General features: G+C 45.9%; 1 protein-coding gene across 1 annotated transcript in view; it reads right to left on the minus strand.

The window, feature by feature from the left end:
- Window positions 1–21,576, minus strand: part of LOC147733123 (uromodulin-like) — a 270,223-nt gene that overhangs the window by 193,855 nt on the left and 54,792 nt on the right. The gene's annotated exons all lie outside the window — the stretch shown is intronic.

Below are 21,576 nucleotides of genomic sequence, written 5' to 3' on the forward strand. Positions count from 1 at the left end.
TGATGGTGTTTCTATGGATGATGGCAATGCCTCCTCCTGTTTGATTGGTGCGGTCTTTTTGGATAATCTTGTAAGCGCCCGGTATGGCTATGGCGATGTCGGGTGCTGATGATGTGTTCATCCATGTTTCTGTAAGGAAGGCGATGTCCGGTGACGCAGTGTCGAGTAGGTCGAAGAGTTCAGTGGCGTGTCTGTGAACCGAGCGGGTGTTAAGCAGGATGCACTTCAGGCGGTTAGAGTCGGTGCTGTGTATGGAGGAAGTGGATTTGGTGAGGGTCCTGAAGCAGTTGAACTTGCAGGAGAGGCAGGCGAATGGGCTGTGGGTACGTCCTGGGACGGCTTGGCAGCATTGTGGTGTGCGTCCGGGGTTGAGGGCGAGGAGAGTTGCGGCATCATATGTGACTCTAGTGGGTTGGGTGCGGTGGGGACCAGGGGGACAGGCGCTGGGCGCGGACCAGGCGCGGACAGGCGCAGACGGGCGTAGACGGGCTTACCTTTGGCGCGCATGGGGCGCGTCCGCTGCACGTGAACGCTGCGCGAGGATGCATCTGTCATATATGGATAGTGGGAGGGGCGAGGGAGGATGATCTTGGAGGCGGGGAGCGGGGCGGAGAGCCGGGCTGGGGGTCGCCACAACAACAAAAAGATAGCTGAAAGCCAAAATGCGAGCGGGACGATCTAGGGGCACAGGTCAGGCAATGGCGGTCGGCAAACGCCAGTGGGATCGGCGCTATAAGGCACGGCAGGCACAGGCTGCACAGTTAATAAATTAAATACAATCCAATGGTCCCACGCAATGCACAGGCACAAGCAGTGCGAGCAGCGCTAATTAAATAAATAAATGAATAATGTCCAGCGATCACAAGTGAGGCACAGGCACAGGCGGTGCGAGCAGCGCTAATTAAATAAATAAATGAATAGTGTCCAGCGATCATAGTAAGGCACAGGCACAGGCGGTGCGAGCAGCGCTACGATACCAGTATGGGATTCGCAGCAGCAAGGGGAGCGACCTCCTTCGGGGATCTCGGGACGGTTGGGATGCCATTTGGCCCCGAGGCCCCTTCTGATTTTAATTTCTGTATTAGCCTTTTTATTTGGGCATGTGTTATCGTTGGTTCTTCCTGAGTAAGATTTGGTTCTGTAGTAACACTGTCGCGTGGATTTGAACTGTAGTCCTCGCACTCCCTTGGTCTCCCTTGTTCTTTTTTTCTGATTCTTTGGGGTTCTTTTATTAAATAAAGATTCTTCACGTAAGTCTCCCATTCCGTGTTGCTGATCCCGGGATCCTGTTGCTGTGTGTCCCCCAGGTTTAGTTCATTAATGATTACCCAGAACTCTCTGGAGGATGCTTTTTTGTGGAAATCAGTAGCTTTGTCCATACCTGTTCTTTATATTGGCCTTTTGCTGCCCATAGTTTTTTTCGGTATTCCTTTCTCATATTTCTGAGGTCACAATGTTTGTATATTGGCACTTTACTGCCATTCGCTGGGCCCAAGCTAATTTCTTTTTTTCTTGTTTTAGATCCTTGTTAAACCAGGGTGCTGGTTTTCTTGTTTGATCTCTGTTTCCTCTCGGGTGAGCTGAGTGGTTTTCCAATAATACCTCTAACAAATTTTCCCAAATTTTTATTGGCTCACCGTTGTCGAGGCTCCCGTGTTGCAGCATGAAATTGGTGGCCGTGGTCATGATATTTTGAGTGTCCTCGCCCCTCCATTTTAGTTTCCGTAAGTTGAATTTTTCTGTTTCCTTGGTTTAGTTGCCTCGTTCTCTCGGCTCTGGGTACAATGATATCAAGCCTGAAAAATGGTCACTTTCCAGACGCTGGACTATTGTGTAGTCCGCGATTGAATTTGTCAGGTTCATTGTTACCAGTGTGAAGTCCAGAGCTGATTTAACACTGCCGCTCACATAGGTGGTGCACGGTTGAGTCAGCCTTCCTTTTTTTGGCTTTTTAATATTGTTAGGCCCATTTTTTCTATTTTCCTCTGAATAATTTGAGTGGACGCAACTGCTGCCCTTTTGACTCAGTTCATTCTAGTCGTGTTAGTGATGAATACATTTTGATTAAAGTCTCCTAAGATTATCATGGAGCTTTGTTTGTTAGTTTTTTGTAAGGTTTTGATAAGGGTTAACAGTGTTTCCAGTTTTTCCTTTTTTGTTTTCTGATCTGGATGTATGTAAATATTTAATATTAGCAGTTGTTGCTGGGGCTGTACTGTGATTTTTATAGCTTGAACCCAGTTTAGTCCAACGTACATTGTTTCTTGGATCCAGTTATATTTCTGAGAGATGAGGATTGATAAACCACCCCAGGAGTACCATATTTTGCATGTTTTTCTGCTAGTATGTGATGATCCGTGAAGCCTGGTATTCCTAATTGTGATAAGTTCCATGTTTCTTGTAAAGAGTATTATGTCCGAATTGTCAAAGAAAATTAGAGTTTCATGGTCCTGCTCTATGGAGTTAAAACTGTGCACGTTCCAAGAACATAGTTTGATTTGGTCTCCTGTTATTTTGTCCTTTTGTCTGCCAGTTGCTTGTTTTCTGGCTGTGGTTGTTTTGTCAGTCCTAGGAGCCCTTTACGCTTAGTACGGTTGGGATCCAAGACCAGTCTTGGTTACTACCGTGGAGCCGGTAAGTAATTGTCTGATTTTTCTGTGTGGTTTTTGTTTCTGTTCCTTTCTCTGGGGAGGTTGCTCGGGCTGAATATAAGCATGATTTTGTTTGGGGCCTTTGGGGCTCCTTATCCTTTTGGTAATCCAAGCTGTTATATAGAGGATAAGGGTATTCCGGTTGCTTATGTTGAATTATTTTAATTCCCCAGTTCTTAAATGTTTCTTTGTGTGCGTAGATTTGTGCTGCTAACTCTTTCGATTTCCAAGTAGTAACTGAGTTTTCTGTTCCTGGCCTTGCTCTATTTTTCTGGAATTCTACTGCTTCCATGTCTTGGGAGACAATTCCCTTTAGGGCTGGAATTTCCTTAATCAATTTTAAGATGTTTCCTCGGTTGAGGTATCATGTTTTCCCTTTGTTTCAAATTCTGGAATAAATGTTACTACTGGTTCAATTTCATCCGATGTTAATCTTAACCCCTTCGATGCTGATGATGAGCTCAGCTCGTCATCACCCACGGGTGGCGTGTGCTGATGACGAGCTGAGCTCGTCATGTAACGCGGAAAAGAGAAAAAAGCAGCGCAGCGCAAAAATCGCCGCAGCAGCGATGCGGTTAAATTGTCCGGTTGCGATTTTAAAATGTTTTTTGTACTTGAAAGCCCTAATTTGGAATCTCTTTCTGTTTCGTGGGCAGGTAGCATCTCCCTACTGATTTCAGTTTCCTTCGTAAATCTAATTCCTGTACCCTGAACTGGTTGCACATGTTCATGGAGATCTTGCTTTGTTATGACACTCCTACCTGTTGCGTTAGTCGTATTCTTTAAAACTTTCAGGTCATGATCGCGTTGAGAGGGTATTTGTTCTCTTACGGCCATGCTTAAATTTTTAGTCTGGGGCTTTTTATCCGGTTTGCTTATTTCCTCCTTCTCTTTTGTTTGTGATGTTAACAAAGTGGATTGTAGGTTGCAGCTGATAGTATGGATGTCCTTGTCTTTGTCCCCGGCGTTTGGGACGTTGTCTACATAAGATCTTATTCGAGGAGATTCCTTGGTGTTACGTCTGGGTTTAATTTTGTCTACGGTTGGTTGATTGGATCTCGTTGACCCATTTGGTTCAGGTTTTTGTGATTCTTCCGTCTTTGCAGAGTTCTCAAAAGAAAAGCTTACCCCTTCCGGGTTTTGTTGGTCCTGAGTACTGTCCGAGTTTTTAAGCCTGTCCTTTTGTTTACCTGGATCTTGCCTTAGTCTCTTTCTGAACATTGGAAAGATGTGGTCCGGGACACCGATGAGTTTTTTCTTTTGTTTGGGCCGAGCTTTCCTTGCTCTTTTTCGTTGACGTTTTGTTAATTTATCCTGATGTTCGGGAAAAAGGGTTGGCGAGCCTTCATAAATTTGCACTTCTTGGCTTTCCAACAACCCTTTGTCTTGACCTTTAGCTGTTTTCTTCTCTGCCCTGTTAGGGGATTGGTCCTGGATTTGACTTCCGGATTGGCCATCTGGAGTTCCTTCCTTATGTATGGCATTCGTATGTTCCCGATTTCTGTTTTGTTCGCCGGTGGATTTGACTACACCCAGAATGTCAGTTAGAATCTCTGGGAGGGTGGCCAGTTTTTCAATTATACTGCCACAGTTACAGCGACTAACTTTTGTATAGTTTTTTGTTTGGGGTCCGTTTCCTATGTTTTTGTAATTTCTACTTTTGTTTACAATGTCGACCCCATTTTCCTCCTAGGGTAGTGAGCTTAATATTGTATCGACTTTAGAGCTTATTTTGGAAATGTGCTCGGCGATGATGTTTATCAGATCTGTTTGTACTTCCATTTTGTCCGACTGAAAGTTTAATGCCTTTATTGCCTGGTCCAATGTACTAATTAGGGATTTCCCCCAATTTTGGTTGTATTGAGGACCGGCTCTATTTCCTAAATTCGCGCTGGACTGTTCGATCCTACTTGTCGATGAAATTAGAATGGGGTCCGTCTGGGCTTGGTTTATTGCCTCGTTACTGGCAGTGCTGGTATCGTCAATCAAAATTATTTGACCGTTGTCGTGGTCCTTTGTGTTTCGTGGTGTAGAGGCCTTCTGCTCATGTGTGCGCCCCTTTGTGGAGGGAGATGCGGTTGTCTATTGTTCAAAATCTAGTGCTCTTTTTGTTTTATTCTTGGTAGTACTAATCGGCTTTGATGTATTTTTAATTGAGACGGGCTTTTAAGACTCTGTCTCCCGGTCGGGTTTCTGTCTTTGTGTGCCTCCCGTGTCCACCCCTTCTGCTGGTTTCATGTTGTTGGTTTATTCTTTGTAACTAGTGTTTTGTAGACTTGATTTGGCAAAAAGATTTTCTAGAGATTCTAGGTCTTGTGTTGATGACAGATAAATTTTAGAGTTCTTTTGGTCCTTTGTTTCTTGAACACGTAAGCAAGTTGTGAGTTTGTTGTTGCCTTCTTGATTGAGGTCCATTTTCTCAGAGGGACTGAGTGCGTTGTGTACTTGGACCTGGACTGTTTCTGTCTGTTTATTCATGATTTTGATTTTCCCTGTATTTTCGGGATTACCTTGTACGTTTTCCTGTGTACTTCGATTTTTTTGCATTCTTTCCTTGTTTGAAACCCTTAATGCTGTGAACGATTTAGATGTCTCTGGAAGTATTGGGCTTGGGAGATTTTGCGACTCTGCTGTGACGGAGAAAATCGCTGAAACCGGGTCTTTAAAAAAAAAGAATGTGTTAATTTTTTGCTGTCCGTGATTACGTGTCACTGAACAAGGGTTCTCCGGTATTGCCACCAACTTTCCCGGTATGGTCACCGACTTTCCCAGGTCTTTCCTCTCCATTGTTCTATTGTTCTCTTCGTCTGATGGCGAAGAAAAGGACTCTTTAGGGATTAATTTCAGGTTAGGTTTTTTTTGCTTTTTACTGAGATTAGTTTGCCTTTTAGTACCGGATCTCATTTTGTCTTGCTTTGCTTATACCTCCGGCTGCCCTATTGACGCCCTTTATTTATTTATTTTTTTTCAGTTTTTTTGACTGGGTCGCTACTGGCTTCTAACCGCTTCTTCAGGTATCGCAGTCCGAGCTGACCTAACTATTGCGTTCCTGACCTGTCGGACTGACTGTTGCAGGGCTTTGTTCTTGGTAATGGGGGCCTTATCTCCCCCCTTGGCGGCTGTGTATATAAAGAAAACTGATGCAGCGGCGGTGTTGTTATCACAGCGCTCTTACAGCGCTCACACCTGCCCGCCAAACCACTTAAGCGTGCGTGGCTAGTTCCTGGTCTCGGACCCTTGCTCCTCTTTGTCGGTTTTGTCGGTGTCAACTTTGTGAGAGATTAGATGTGCTCTTGAATAGTCAAACTACTGCTCTGGGCTGTAGCTCGTCCTCCGTTGGTGCGTCACTGAGTCTGTGCAGCGACAGGGATTATTGCTACCCAAAGCTACCCTAACGTGGAGGTTGTTCGGCCCCTACAAGACCCTTCGGTACTTGGGGGGCTCTCCCTCTTCCTGGCAAGTGGGTGTGTTGGTGACAGGAGGGTAGGAGGGTGGGCGGGTGCAGTGGGTGCGGTGTTAGAAACGCTGTTACTGTCGTACAGCGCTCGGCGCTCAGCGCTCAACGCGCACTCCCCCTCCCCCACTTCTCATCCTTTCCTCGCCTATTCGTCGGCCCACACGGGCTCCTCTGCGAGCTGCTCCTCCTCTGACATTGTTTAGTTGACAGGGGTGGCAGGACTTAAAAGTTTTAAAAGTTTATTTGCCGTTTTTAAATTTTTTATTGATTGACTCAGCCCACACGGGGCTCCTCAATAAGCTGCTCTGGTACCTCTGGTGCAGCTGCCGTTGGAGAGACAAGAGTGGCAGTGACGGTGGCAGGGGCAGCAGGCAGCGGGACGGCGTTGTTTTCACAGCGCTACCACAGCGCTCACACCGCCCGCCTACCCGCTCACTTTTTTCCGTCTGTCCGCCCACCCCGTGACTCTCCGTGACTCCTTACCGGCTGAGTTCTCCGATCCGGTCCGGTCCGGACTTTGCCTCAGGGCTCACGGGCTTGCAGCAAGTGTGGTAGTGACGTGGTGGCGACGGCAGCAGGGGCGGCAGGGGCGGCAGGGGCGGCAGGACGGCATTGTTTTCGCAGCGCTACCACAGCGCTCACACCGCCCGCCTACCCGCTCGCTTTTTCCGTCTGTCCGGTCCGGTCTTTGCCTCCTTGCCTCTGGGCTCTCGGGCTCGCGGCAGGGTTTGCGGCAGAGTTCACGGCTGGACGGCTAAGGGAATGACTCTCCCACGGCGGTCCTCGATCCTCGGTCCTCAGTCGTGCCACTCCTCTCCCCACCATCACAGCTACAGAACAGCTACAGAACACCAACAGGTGTGTGTATATATATATATATATATATAAAGGTGTATGTGATTGTCACGTGGATTATGTCATCAGTGATGTCATCAGTGATGTCATTTGGGATGTCATCAGTGATGTCACTGACCATGTCATGAATGATCTAATATTATGACATCATCAGCAGTGGATTGCGGGTGCACGAAATATAGTTAGTACAACTAACTATATAGGAGCAATTTCAATGGTTTTGTATGAGTGAAATGTCCAGCTAACTATAACACCCCTAAAACTTATAGTTTTTTGAGTGAATTTCAAAGGTTTTTTAAAAGCTAATTCCTAACTATATAAGGCCTGAAACCTATGGTTTTTTCAGTGAATTTCAAAGGTTTTTTAAATGCTAATTCCTCACTATATAAGGCCTGAAACCTATGGTTTTTTCAGTGAATTTGCAAGGTTTTTTAAATGCTAGTTCCTAACTATATAAGACCTAAAACCTATGATTTTTTTCAGTGAATTTGCAAGGTTTTCTGAATACTAATTCCTAACTATAAAAGGCCTGAAACCTATGGTTTCTTAAGTGAATTTGCAAGGTTTTCTAAATGCTAATTCCTAACTATATAAGGCCTGAAACCTATGGTTTTTTCATTGAATTTCAAAGATTTTTTAAATGACAATTTTTAAATGTATTAATTGTTATTTTTTTATACTGATTTACTACATTTTTGCAGGCAGGTGTTCAGAGGGCACGCCCCCTTTTTACAACACTGCAGCGCAATCCCTGTCACGTTTGCAGAGAAGGAACTAATTCCCCTTGCATACTGGGGGTCCCTGGGGGTCAATTAGCCCACCAGGAGCCTCCATTATAAGCCAGTGGGCTGCATTGCAGAGAGGTGTAATGAGGCCACACCCTTTTTTACACCTCTCTGCAATGCAGCCCCCGGCCGTGTTTGCAGAGGGGGAACTAATTCCCCTTGCATAATGGGGGTCTCTGGCCCACCTGGAGCCTGCAGTATGCGCCAGGGGGCTGCATTACAGAGAGGTGTAATGAGGCCACACCCTTTTTTACACCACTCTGCAGCGCAACCCCTGGCATGTTTGCAGAGTAGGAATTAATTCCCCTTGTATACTAGGGGTCCCTGGGGGCCAACTAGCCCACCAGGAGCCTCCAGTATGCGCCAAGGGGCTGCGTTGCTTTGTGGTGGTCCCCGGGGCAGTGTGGGGGGATTGTGGACCCACCACACTTCTTCATCACTATACCTCCACGAATTTGGTCCCCCCGGGGGGTAATTTTTAAAAAAACAGACCAGGTTTTAAAAAATAAAAATTGGGGCCTTTTTGTCCTTGTGGGACCACCTGGGCAGGCCTAGGGGTTCAGGGTGTATCTACCCTGCCCCTTTTTGTGTTCTTCACGTTTGTTTTTCTGCTTTCTTGTGCCTCGGTCTATCGTGCAGGCCTAGGGGGTCAGGACCCTCCAGTATGTGCCAGAGGCTGCCTTGCAGAGAGGTGTAAAAAGGGGCGTGGCCTCTTTACACGTCTCTGCAAGGCAGCCTCCTAGCCCGTTTGCAGAGGAGGAACTAATTCCCCTTGCATACTGGGGGTCCCTGGGGCCAACTAGCACTTCGCGTAGCTTCGCGTAGCGCTACTTCGGGAACTACGCCCACCCTTAGTCCTTTCCCTGAAGTCGCAAGTCCCCGACCCCCACAAAAATCATACTGCTTACTATAAAGAGCTCACGAGGCTGCCTTTTCGGCTGTTATGACCCTGGCTGACATAGAGTTATTTTTCGGTTTACTAGTCCCTGTCGATGTGTGGCGTTAGGTGCATGATCAGAATCATGTCACAGAGTTGGGAGGGACATGGGATCAGATCAAAGAATGGGACAAGTATCAAAAGCCTGGTGATAAACCTAAACCTGAAATATTGGATTTGCCAGGTCGGATTATTACCTACATGCATTCCTTAATTCCACCCCGTAAAGTGGATTGGGACAAATTGACAGCATATAAACAGAAAAAGGACGAGAGCGTTTCAGATTTTTTCACCAGATTTGAAGGTGTGTTTATTGACTTTAGTGGACAGGACTTGTCAGTGGAAGGTGGTATACCATTATTTGTTAATCGTTTCATGACAAATCTGTTACCCGAGATCTCCACGCGGCTACAAGCAGCTGAGAGTACTTGGACCACTTCCACACCGTTGGTTATACTGAGTATGGCTCAGTATTATGAACATAGGGAAAATGAGAGAAAAGATAAGTCCGAAAAGAAAGCAAAGGATCTTAAGACACAAGTATTGCTACAGCAAGTGATCAGGGGACAAGGCAGAGACAGAGGCGTTAGAGGGTCCGTCCCGAGGGGGGGCGGGAACAGGACGAGGCAGAGGTCCAGCTGTTGCTTTGGGAATAAACCAATGTGCTTACTGTAAACAGGAAGGGCATTGACGAGCTCAGTGTCCATTGTTTCTGGCTCAGAATGGAGCAGTAAGAGGGAGAGGGAGAGGCCGAGGTGGTGTGGATTGAAGTGATATAGGAAGAGAAGAAGCAACGGATGGTGAGTCTGAGAAGAATTACTTCAATAATCCGAAAGGAAGGCAGTATTACAATGAAGATTGTGTGATTGAAGGGGCCGATGGATATGTTTACACATAGGACAGCCACGACAGAGTGGGGACCAGGTGTCAGTACCCGTTGATCAGCGAGGGCCTTATGTGAAAGGACGGTTGATGGGGACTTCTGAAAACTTTCTAGTTGATACGGGTGCGATGAAAAGTTCTATTGCTCGTTTGCTGGTCCCCGGGGCTACTCTGTCCGGGCAGAATAATGTTTTGGTGGAATTTTCTGAAATCCCGGTGGTGAGCTCCATTTCTACACCTATCCCATTTACAATTGGTCCGGTCACAGTGGACTCTCTGTTTTTGTTAACTTCGCATTGCAGAGAAAATCTATTAGGGTTGGATTTGCTAAAGAAACTGCCTGCAAAGATTCATTGTACCCCTGATGGTGTTTATTTGACCATACAATCTCCCGGTAAACATACATTGTAATGCTTTGCTAAAAATGAGCCCCTCCCTCCGGAGCTCGCTGCTATCCCATCGACCCTGTGGGCGACCGGGGATACGGATGTTGGTCTGTTGAAAATTTCACCTGTTTCTATTACTCTGAAACCAAATGTTCGTTTACCACGTATACCTCAGTACAAAATTTGACCGGCTGGTGAAAGGGCTCTGCTCGCTATTATCCAGGACCTGATTGAGAAGGGCGTAGTGGAAGAAAAGGCTGCCAGTGTATGTAATAGTCCTATATTGCCGATTTTGAAAAAGGCCCCTGTTGGAAGTGATCCCGACCATGTTGATACTTACTATTTTGTAATTAACGTGCAAGAAATTAATAAAATAGTGGTGCCGCAGTACCCTGTGGTTTCTAACATCACTACTATTCTCACTATGATTCCTCCCACTGCCAAGTATTTCTCAGTTATCGATCTAAAGAATGCTTTCATTAGCATTCCAATCCATCCTGATAGCCGTCATATTTTTGGCTTTTCCTTATCTGGGTGCAGCTTCCGTTTTTGTCGTGCTCCCCAGGGATACACTGAGAGTCCTAGCATTTATAGCCAAGCTTTGAAAGCAGTATTGGATGAGTTGACCCTGCCCCATGGTAATGTGCTCCTCCAGTATGAAGAAGATTTGTTGGTGGCTTCTGATACTGAGGAAGGTTGTCAGGAAACCACTGTAAAATTGTCTCACTTGGCAGCCAGTGGTAATAAGGTATCCCTCTGCAAATTCCAATGTTGTCGAAAGGAGGTGACTTATCTTGGTCATCCACTGTCAAAAGAGGGAAGGGGACTAACCCCTGAACATGTGACTACCATCTCTAATATGTCTGTACCTCGTACTCAGCGTGATGTTCCTGCATTTCTTGATATAACCTCTTACTGTCACCAATGGATTCCTAATTTTTCTCTTCTGACTAAACCTCTCTTGTACTTAACCACTAAGGATGTGCATGAACCTCTACCCTGGACTGATGAATGTCAGGAAGCTTTTGACTCTTTAAAATCTGCGCTTTGTTTTGCACCCGTCTTGGGTACTCCCGACTACCGAAAACCTTTTGTGCTTTATGTACACGAGGTGGACGGTTGTTCGCTTTCTGTGTTAACACAAGGATTTGGTTGTAAGCAATGACCTTGTGCTTATTCCTCGGCGGTGTTGGATAACGTCGTCAGAGCGCTTCCTAGCTGTTTAAGGGCTGCTGCTGCTGTCGTGGTGGCCATTCGACAATCGGAAGGGCTCCTTCTGAATACTGACCTCACAGTGATGGTACCGCACGCTGTGGATACATTATCGAACAAAACAAAGACTCCGCACCTTACGAGTGCGCATCTTACTGGATACGAATTGCCTTTGTTTGCTCCCCATATTACAATAAGCGGTGTGCCACTCTAAATCCTGCCACGTTGCTACCCCTCCCTTCGGACGAGAAAAACATTGACGCACATGAATGTATATTTGGGACTGAAGAAGAGACGAAGGGACAGGTAGATCTCACAGACATTCCTCTATCTGACCCCTAAAGGGAATTGTATGTGGATGGCTCTTGTTTCAAGTTACCACATGGCACGACAACAGCTGCATATGCGATTACGACCCTCTGCACTGTAGTTGAGGCTTCTCGAGTACTCTATCAGTCAGCACAGGCAGCTGAGCTATTGGCATTGCTGCGGCCCTGTGAGTTGAGTGAACATTCACACAGGCGTGACTCATAGTTTAGGCCAGCTGTGGGCGGAGAGGGGTTTTCTCACTTCCCATGGTCAAAGAATACAGCATAGCCCTTTGATTTTACGATTACTAACAGCATTGACATTACCTGAGAAGGTGGCTGTAGTTAATTTCAGTGCACATAAGACAGTAGTAGATGTAGAAGGTGAGGGAAATGCCTTTGCCGATTAGGTAGCAAAGGAAACTGCCAAATCCAAAATGTCTTCGATGTTTGTAACTACCTCTGCTAGGTGGGTTGCGGAAACAGAAATGTTTGACAACACTATGGAGAGTGTCTGAGAGATACAGAAAGAAGCTACTCCTGCTGAACTGGCTCATTGGGAAAGGGAAGTGGGGAGATTAGATGAAAACGATTGTTGGGTTGATTTGATGGAAAAACAGAGATGGTGGTTGCCCAATGCATTGGTTAATGCTGTAGTAACTATGGCACATGGTTCAGCACACATCGGGGCAAAAGGCATTTGTGCACTTTTGGATCCTGTGTGGAATAAACCTATATCATAATCATCGGAACCAGAAAGAAATTTTGAAGAAGGAGAGCGAACAGGCACTTCGCTTTGTCCCTTTTTCTGATGCCCTGGAAGTTGGAGAAGGGCGAGGAGACGGAGCTGTGGGTTCGGAAGGGACTTCGTCATCTGCACCAGTAATTGTCCAGATTCTGCTGCCCCTGCAGATGAACAAAAGGTTCATGATATCCCTGTTGCAACGGATGTACCCTCCTCTGTTTTGTTCTCTGAACAGGAAACGTCTGGCCATGTTCGATACAATTTGCGGCCCAGAAAACAACATGGTACCCCGGATGGAGATGGAAGGAGATAGGCAAAGACTTGAGTAATAGGGTTGGTTAGAAACCTTCCTGGGGTACTGAGCGAGACACTGACTGAACACGTGTGCTTGGAGCATTTTGTTTGCTCTGTTCAGAAAGAAAGACTGAATTTCTTGAAATAGGGGCCCAGGTTGTGTTTTTCTTCAAGAGTTGTGTGAAGACATAACTCCAACGCGAGGATTTGTTTGGGTTTCTTTGTGATGTACATAGGAGCCTGCCTGTGAGGCTCTAGATGGACATAGGAAAGAAGAACCCTCTGGCAGGTTGGACTGCATTGCCTGAGTTTAGTTCTGGACTTTTAGCTAGCATGTACCCTTTTGCCCGTTTTGTCGCTGAAGAGGAACGCCCTCTTGCACCCCGTTATTACCCTACATATATGTCTATTTTTTCTAGTTGAACCATGCGTGTCAAAGTAGCCTTTGTGGTCACAATCGCGTTAATACTATTGATGAGTGTGTTTGTATATTTGGAATTTTGTCATCCTATGCATACTGTTTTGGGAACAACTACCCCGCCTCCAGAACATTTTTTTATACTTTAGCCCCGCATAAGGAAAGGCACCGTCAGACTTATAATAAAAATGTATTTGTTGAAATGTTTCTTCAAATGCATAGTGCTACGAATACCACAAACTGTTGGGTTTGCGGCCTTCTGCCTTCTGTAATGCATAAACATGATCTATTTATCTCTCTGCCATTATCATATTTAGGAAGTTGTGAAGCTTGGTTCAGATTGTTATCTATGATGTACATGCATTATACTGTAGATACTAAACGATATTCAGAAAAAGACTATGAGATGATCCTAGCATACATAGAAGTACACCAGGGGTTTGACCCACAGGGAAATGAAGGGGAAGGGTCATTAGATCCGAATGCTTGCATGAATGTATATACCGAGCACGAAAATGTTACCTGGTTGCAAAATGAAAAACTCGACTTTGAAGAGTTTAATTTTACCCAGTATTTTCAGCAATTTCAGGAAAGAAATGTTACTGATGACAAAGCAATTCCAGTGCCCATATTAAACAGTACCTCAGCATTAAGTATGGGCGAATTTTACAAATCAGCGGTTCGCGAATTCACGTGAAATCGCAAAAAAATATGCGAATTCGCGAATTTCCCCGCAAAATCGCAGATTTTTTGGAGATTTTGCATCATACAGCTGCATAGGGCCAGACGAGTTGCTTCCAGTGACCATGTGTGTGTAACTTTGCCATCGCACTGAAGGGCGCCGCGGTCCCTCGAGTGAGCTGTCTATCATAGTGTGTAAAGGGCGGGAAGACGGTGCACACCGCTAGTGTGTGTGAGGGGGGCAAACAGGGGGAGCTTCTTTGCGAGTTCACATGCCTCTTGTGTGTAAAAAAAGGTCAGGCACCGATCAGAGCAGCAGATGAGGAGAAAGAAGATACTGGTTACAGGAACTGCACAGGGATTGCACTCGTGAAAGTCAAGGATACAAAGGCCTCCATCAAGCATCATAGCTAATTTTCGACTGTAGATATGGGGAGAAAGCACATCTGCCCAGCCTCGACAAAGCACACGATTTTTTGGGGCTGATTAACTTTGCCATCGCGCCGAAGGGCGCCGGGGTCACTCGAGTGAGCTGTCCATCATAGTGGGTAAAGGGCGGGAAGACGGTGCACACCGCTAGTGTGTGGGGGGGGCTTCTTTGTGAGTTCACATGCCTCTTGTGTGTATAAAAGGTCAGGCACCGATCAGAGCAGCAGATGGGGAGAAAGAAGCAACTGGTTACAGGAACTGCACGGGGATTGCACTCGTGAAAGTCAAGGATGCAAAGGCCTCCATCAAGCATCATAGCTAATTTTCGACTGTAGATGTGGGGAGAAAGAACACCTGCCCAGCCTCGACAAAGCGCACGATTCTTTGGGGCTGATTAACTTTGCCATCGCGCCAAAGGGCGCCGGAGTCCCTCGAGTGAGCTGTCCATCATTGTGGATAAAGGGCGGGAAGAGGGTGCACACTGCTAGTGTGTGGGGGGGCAAACAGGGAGGGGGTTCTTCGTGAGTTCACATGCCTCTTGTGTGTATAAAAGGTCAGGCACCGATCAGAGCATCAGATGGGGAGAAAGAAGCAACTGGTTACAGGATCTGCACGGGGATTGCACTCGTGAAAGTCAAGGATGCAAAGGCCTCCATCAAGCATCATAGTTAATTTTCGACTGTAGATATGGGGAGAAAGCACACCTGCTCAGCCTCGACAAAGCGTACGATTTTTGGGGCTGATTAACTTTGCCATCACGCCGAAGAGCGCCGGGGTCCCTCGAGTGAACTGTCCATCATAGTGGATAAAGGGCGGGAAGACTGTGCACATGTGCACACCGCTAGTGTGTGTGGGGGGGCAAACGGGGCGGGGGGCTTCTTTGCAAGTTCACATGCCTCTTGTGTGTATAAAAGGTCAGGCACCGATCAGAGCAGTAGATGGGGAGAAAGAAGCTACTGGTTACAGGAACTGCACGGGGATTGCACTTGTGAAAGTCAAGGATGCAAAGGCCTCCATCAAGCATCATAGCTAATTTTCGACTGTAGATATGGGGAGAAAGCACACCTGCCCAGTCTCGACAAAGCGCACAATTTTTTGGGGCTGATTAAGGAGTTACTGAATTTGACCTTCAAATCGGGCACCTGCTTTATCTATATCTGTAAGTGCTTCCTGTTCACGGAGCCTCGTTGTCTACTTGTAACTATTCTCTGACCCTGCTTCGAGGGTCAGAGCAGGGTCAGAGAATAGTTGCAAGTAGGCAACGAGGCGCCGCTCAGGAAGCATTTACAGGTGCCCAAGTTGAAGTTAATTTCTTTGTAACCATTTTGTATATGGTTACAAAGAAATTAGCTTCAACTTGGGCACCTGCTGTAACCCTGTAAGTGCTTCCTGAGCAAAATTAGTCCCACTTGCGAATTCACGGATTTTGCCGCAATTTCCCGCGATTCAAGAAATCGTGGAAAATCCGCAAATTTTGCGAGCGGAACAAATTTTCCGCCCATACTTACTCAGCATTCTGTGTCCAGGGAGCAGGATACATTTCAGTAGGAGAAAGTGGATGTAATTATACCTATCCAATGCGCACCTTCAGTAGTCCTCCATTATTGACTCCCCCTAATGTATATTTTGTCTGTGGAGAAAATGCATATACATGGCTTCCCTGTGGTTGGGCTGGCCGTTGTTATTTGTCCTTTTTGTATCCTCCAGTATACATAGCGCCCTCTAATTATCATAAGGATCATCGATTAGATAAACGGAGCCTGCCACTTGTCAGAGATACGAGAGAGATTGATACCACTGACATAGATCAAACAGATGTTATTGACATTGCGAATAGGGTGTTTCCTATTTGGGGTCCCATCATTACCAGTGAGGAAGTGAGGCGTCTGTCTAGAGTAGTCGAAAGGGCGATCAATACCACTGCAGGTATATTGACCAATCTAACCGTAGAACTTCGAGCGACGAGACTCGTCTCGTCTCGCTTCAGAATCAAATGGTTTTAGATGTTATCCTGGCAAACCGAGGAGGAGCACGTCGCGTGATCGGCAGCTCCTGTTGTGTATATATCCCTGACTCTGCCCCCTCTGTTCATCTGGCCATTCAAAAGTTACACTGTTTGGCCTCCAAAGTGCATGCCGATACTGGTACCTGGTCTTTATCCGGTTGGTTTTGGGGTTTGTTGTCTACCTGGTGATGGAAAATGTTGATGGTACTAGCGGGTATAGCTGATATTATATTCTCCTGCTGTCTTTGCATACATTGTGGGCCTGCTTGGTATGCTATGTTAGCCGGATTTATAGAGCGCACAGATGCCCCAGCAAAAGGGCGTCCTGGCGCTAACAGGACAAAAAAAACGGGCAGAAGCAATAACAGAAGCCCACAACACAACAACACTAGGGGTCTAAAGGAAAAAGAAAGGTTTTTACAGCCTTCCTGAATGACAGGAGTCCGTCAATCGCACGGATATGGGCAGGAAGGGAGTTCCATAACTTGGCAGCAAGCACTCTGAAAGAGCGGCCGCCAATCCTGGACCTCTTAAAGCACGGTACTATGGCCAAGTGGAGACCAGAGGACCTCAAGGACCGTGATGGAACATATAGCGAAATGAGGTGCTTCAAAATCTGAGGGGAGGAGTGTTTCAGGATTTTGAACGCAAGACAAAGAAACTTGAACTTGATTCTCTGGGCAACAGGAAGCCAGTGGAGCTTTTGGATGATTTTTTTGGCTGAACAAAATCTAGGTAGGCCAACCAGAGCCCTCGCAGCAGCGTTCTGAACGCGTTGAAATCTAGAGAGTTCAGTCTGATTAGCTTCCAATCAAAGAGAACTGGCATAGTCTAACTTCGACAGAATCATGGCTTGTACAATAAGCTGTCTAGTAGGCGTATCAAAGAATTTAAAAATAGATCTCAGCTTATGCAGGGTCCTGAAACACATGGCAGCAACCTTTTTTGTGTGGGTGTTGAAGCTGAGTTTTGAATCCAACCAGACCGCTAGATTTTTAACCTCAGTGACAGATATAGGAGTAGGACCGAGCTCAGATGGCCACCAGTTGTCGCCCCATAGGTGACTTTGTTTCCCAACAATGAGCACCTCGGTTTTCTTGGCGTTCAGTTGAAGGAAATTATCAGTCGTCCAACGAGCCACAGAAATAAGCCCCTCACGGAACTTAGCAGCCTCAAGATCGGAAGCCCCACTTATTGCAACCGCCAGCTGCGTGTCGTCAGCGTAGGACACCATAGTCAGGTTCCCACGCTTGGCGACAGCAGCCAGCGGCTGCACATAGAGGTTGAACAAAGTGGGGCTAAGAGCCAATCCCTGCCGGGCTCCCTGGGCGATCGCATAAGGTTTGGATTCAAAAGGTGGAGTGGCAACCTTGAAGGTACGACCAGATAGAAACCATTCAAGTGCCATATTGTTGACACCCGCCTCAACCAGTCGCTGAAGTAAAATATCGTCGGAGACCGTGTCGAACGCGGCACTGAGATCAAGAAGAACCAGTGCCGCAGTGTAATCAGAATCAACCAGCATGCAAAGGTGTTCAGCCATAGAGAGAAGCGCAGTCTCGGTACTATGACCGGGCCGAAACCCATTCTGCGATGGATCTAAGATATCGGCAGAATGGAGATGGTTAGATAAAATGGTGTTAACATGGGCCTCGGTCAATTTAGCTGCCCACGGGAGGAGGGAAATAGGGTGGTAATTCTCCAATTTTAATGGGTCTAAGGCAGGTTTTTTAAAAATGGGAATCACCTGGGCCTGTTTCCAACTGTCAGGGACGGAGCCTGAGGATAGAGACAAATTGATGAGCTGACATAAAGGAGGGAGGCAGAGGGAGGCAGATTCTCTAAATTGAGCAGGTCGTAGCGGATCCTTAGGAACTGATTTAACTTTCGCTCCAAGTTTGTAAAAATCCTCCATGGAAAGCTCTGGGAGGTAAGAAAGAGATGAAGTAATTTTCGAAACAGGTATCAGTTTCTGCGAAGACCCTATGGAGCTGGGAAAGGCACGGTAGATACCCTCCACCTTACCAATAAAAAAAGCAGCCAAATCCTCACAATGGGAAGAAGAGCAAATCTCAGCAGCTGATGCTCTGCTAGTGGTAAGGTCCTTGAGCACCTTGAAAATAAGTTTGGTTGGGTTGGTACTGGTACTAAACTCACAAGAAAAGTAGGCGGCACGAGCTCTATGATATTTTTTGATAGCAGCAAGGTACGGAATTTTTCTTTCAGGTTGATATGATTTACGCCAGGCTCTTTCAGCTTGTTTGCAAGACTTTTTTATGAGCCGGAGCGAATCATCATACCAGGGGCTGGAGTCGGTATGCCGCTGTTTGCTCTCAGCGATAGGAATCAGCCTATCCAAGGCTTTAGTCAGCCAATTGCAATAAAGATCATAGCCAGACTCCACATCAGTGAAAGGGCCCAGGGGAAGCGCACCGAGAAGCTGATGGAAATCGTCCAATTTAAATTTTTTCCAAGGGCGTCTGAGAATAGTAGGGGTAGAGGCTTTGAAGGATGGATCATTCAGCGTAAGATGCAATTCAATTAAGTGGTGGTCAGTCCAGGCCATAGGCCTCGGAGACATCACCTTAACCATTGTCAGGTTAGTGAAAAAGGGGTCCAAAATATGACCACCAACATGTGTGGGATGTTCAACTAATTGAAATAGCTGAAGAGCCTCCAGATCGGCAAGAGTGCTGCTGGCCGCCGGAAAGCAAGGAGAGTCAAAGTGTAGATTTAGATCACCGATAATGCTAAAGTTAGCAGCTTTTAGGGCCAGAGAACTAACTACGTCAGGAAGAGCAGTCCTGAAAGCAGCATCCGGACCCGGGGGCCGGTAAATGAGCAGGCCAGAAAAAGTAAAATGGTGACTAACAGAGATGGAAAAATGGGCGCTTTCGCAGCCAGCTATATCTATGGTCTTCCAGGTACACGGATAATATGTTGCTCTTACTGTGCTGCTAAGCTCGCCTCTTCTGTGACTAGTCCTTCTCCGGCAGCAGTAAAAGCTCAATTAGTTCAGCAGGAAATAAAGAATATCATGCAGCTTGATGAAGGGATTTTTGAAGACTGTTTTCCCTTTTAATTAGCTACATCATGCTAAAAGGGTGGTTCTGAGGGATAAAAATCAAATTCCCCTATATTAGCAGTACTGATCATATCTATATATTGTGTTAGCATGATGTATCTATATACTCTTTGTGTTTTATATGCATAATGCCTAACCTATATCTGTTTTAGTTAGTTGATAAGGGTATATGCTGTTCATGTGTTTTGTTTACATCGAGTAGGCCGAGAACCATACAGACGCCATCTGCTCTCTGCCTGTGCTTGGCCCGAGCAGTGATAACGTGTTACTCTCCGATAGTTGTCAGGCCCCAGTTTAGTTGAGTTACTGAGAGCAGCTGAATGCACACCATTCTTCCTCTGTCCAGGGACTCAAGGTTCCATCTGGCTTTGGGTGTGATAAGCTCATTTCTGAAGGCGAAGTCACCCCTCCTGACCTCCCCAATAATAACTAAACAGAGCTTTGAACTAATCATGTGTACCATATATGGTCCTTCCTCGAGGCCAAAGAGCCAAGTAGCGTTTTTCCATTTACGCCGACTTAATGTACTGTGCTGAAAGTATATATGTGCTGTTTTGACTGTGAGCCAGCAGTCTTCTCTGCGCACCTGATGGTGAGGGTTAGAGAGGCTCCTCCATAGAGTATTTTGCATAATAAACAGTTGAACTTTCTTCACTGCCAACTTACTGGTTATTGGGTAATTGGTATTGGGGCTATTGGTAGGTATAGCTCAGATCCCAGGCGGTTGCAGAGGTCCAGCGCCAAAATCAGACTTTGGCAGTCCTACAGACAGCCAAACTCAGAATCAGCTCCTTAGTCACTTTTCATCAAAATACAGGCTCGGACAGCAGTTCTCAAAAAGGCACCTGTACAAGCGATTGACTCATCATCATTGAGTTGAAGCAGCATACTAACCGCTGCCCTAAAGTCTGTAATATTGTGCCTCTTTATCAGGGGGAGCAAAAGAAGCTTTATGTACATGGAAGAAAAACCTCAAAAGAATAGGAAGGGCAATGTGGATTGGCCTGAGCTCTCATTACAAGGGCAGGGCAAGTTGTCAAGGTTTGCGTGAAAGCCTGAGGGGAAGCATAACAAATACTTGACTGTGGTAGCCCTAAAGCGGAACAGGAAAGTGCACTGCCAGCGGCCCATAGATTTCACCAGGTACCCTGCAATTAAGTTGTCTGTTCTAAGATTCCAGTATACCAAAACACTCATCTTCCTAATCTTTGTGGCCAATCTTCCATCATGAAAACATTTGTACTGAGCTAGCTGTAACTACTTTTTACTGGTAGCGAAAACTAGACTCAGGTAAGAGAAAGTGAGAGTGCATTTTAAACTAGGGTTGACAACAGTAAGAGAGGACAAATTATGCTTCCTCCTGCCACAAGCCATAATAAAAGATTTTGAAAAATTAGTACGTAGGTCAAGCGTGGCCATGAAAAGCACAAATCCTTGGATTAAAAGACGCAGAGCCCTAGGCGGTTGAGCCATCAACACAGCATTGTCCACATACATCAAGGATGGTAACAAGGAGCCTTAACTTTAGGAACATATGGGGTGATGGTAATTAAAAAAGGGTGGAGGTTGTTAATATAATGAAGAAATAAAAGAGCGAAAAGGCACCCTTATCTCAAACCCTGAAAAATGCCAATGTCTTTAGAAACATCCCCCTGAATAATTATTCTAATTCTGGCCATTATGTCCCTTTGCATGTACGCAAAAAGTGCACTAGTGCTTCATCCATCCCATATGCTAAAAGGTTTGACGACAGCTTTGAGCAATTGATGCAGTCCAAAGCTGAGGTTAAATCTATAAATGCTAAATATAGTGCAAACTGCTGGGCTACAGTGTATTTCCCAATAATCAAATTGAGATTTGTCGCATGTCTTTCACAGCTGTCCAAAATAGTTTACTGCTCTTTTTATTTGTCACAAAAACTAATGATCCACACGGTTGGTCCAGTACTTCCTTTTCCATTGTTATGGTGATCTCTTTATATTTCTCATGTAAAAGGGACACCTTCAGGGGGTTCTTAGGGTTGGTCTTAAGGGTCATGTGTAGTTGGGGTTTGGCAACATAGCATATGAGACTAAACCATCTAGGTCTGTTGATGGTTGGACGTGATGGTCTGATTAACTCTTTCATAATGTGAGAACAGAGCTGAGTAAATGCAACATCCGCTTCATCTTTGAGTGATGTTTGGATTTTTTATCAATCCTTATGAGTTTAGAGACATAACATTGATGCAGCACACCCACTCTAAAAATTGTTTCCAGCACCACTGAGTGTAATATCTTTTTTGGGGTTGCACAGATTTCAATGTTGAATGGCTGGCCAGTCAGCAGTTCTCTACTCCCTACTGCTTCAAACACCGCCATGCTCTCCTGACTAGGCAGTGTGTACTAAAATCAAATGAATTAGGGTGCAAATACCGTTCTGTCTCATTTCTTTGTGCACGCACGCA

The sequence above is a fragment of the Lissotriton vulgaris genome, chromosome 2_1 (genome assembly GCF_964263255.1).
Source record: "Lissotriton vulgaris chromosome 2_1, aLisVul1.2, whole genome shotgun sequence".
Taxonomy (NCBI): domain Eukaryota; kingdom Metazoa; phylum Chordata; class Amphibia; order Caudata; family Salamandridae; genus Lissotriton; species Lissotriton vulgaris.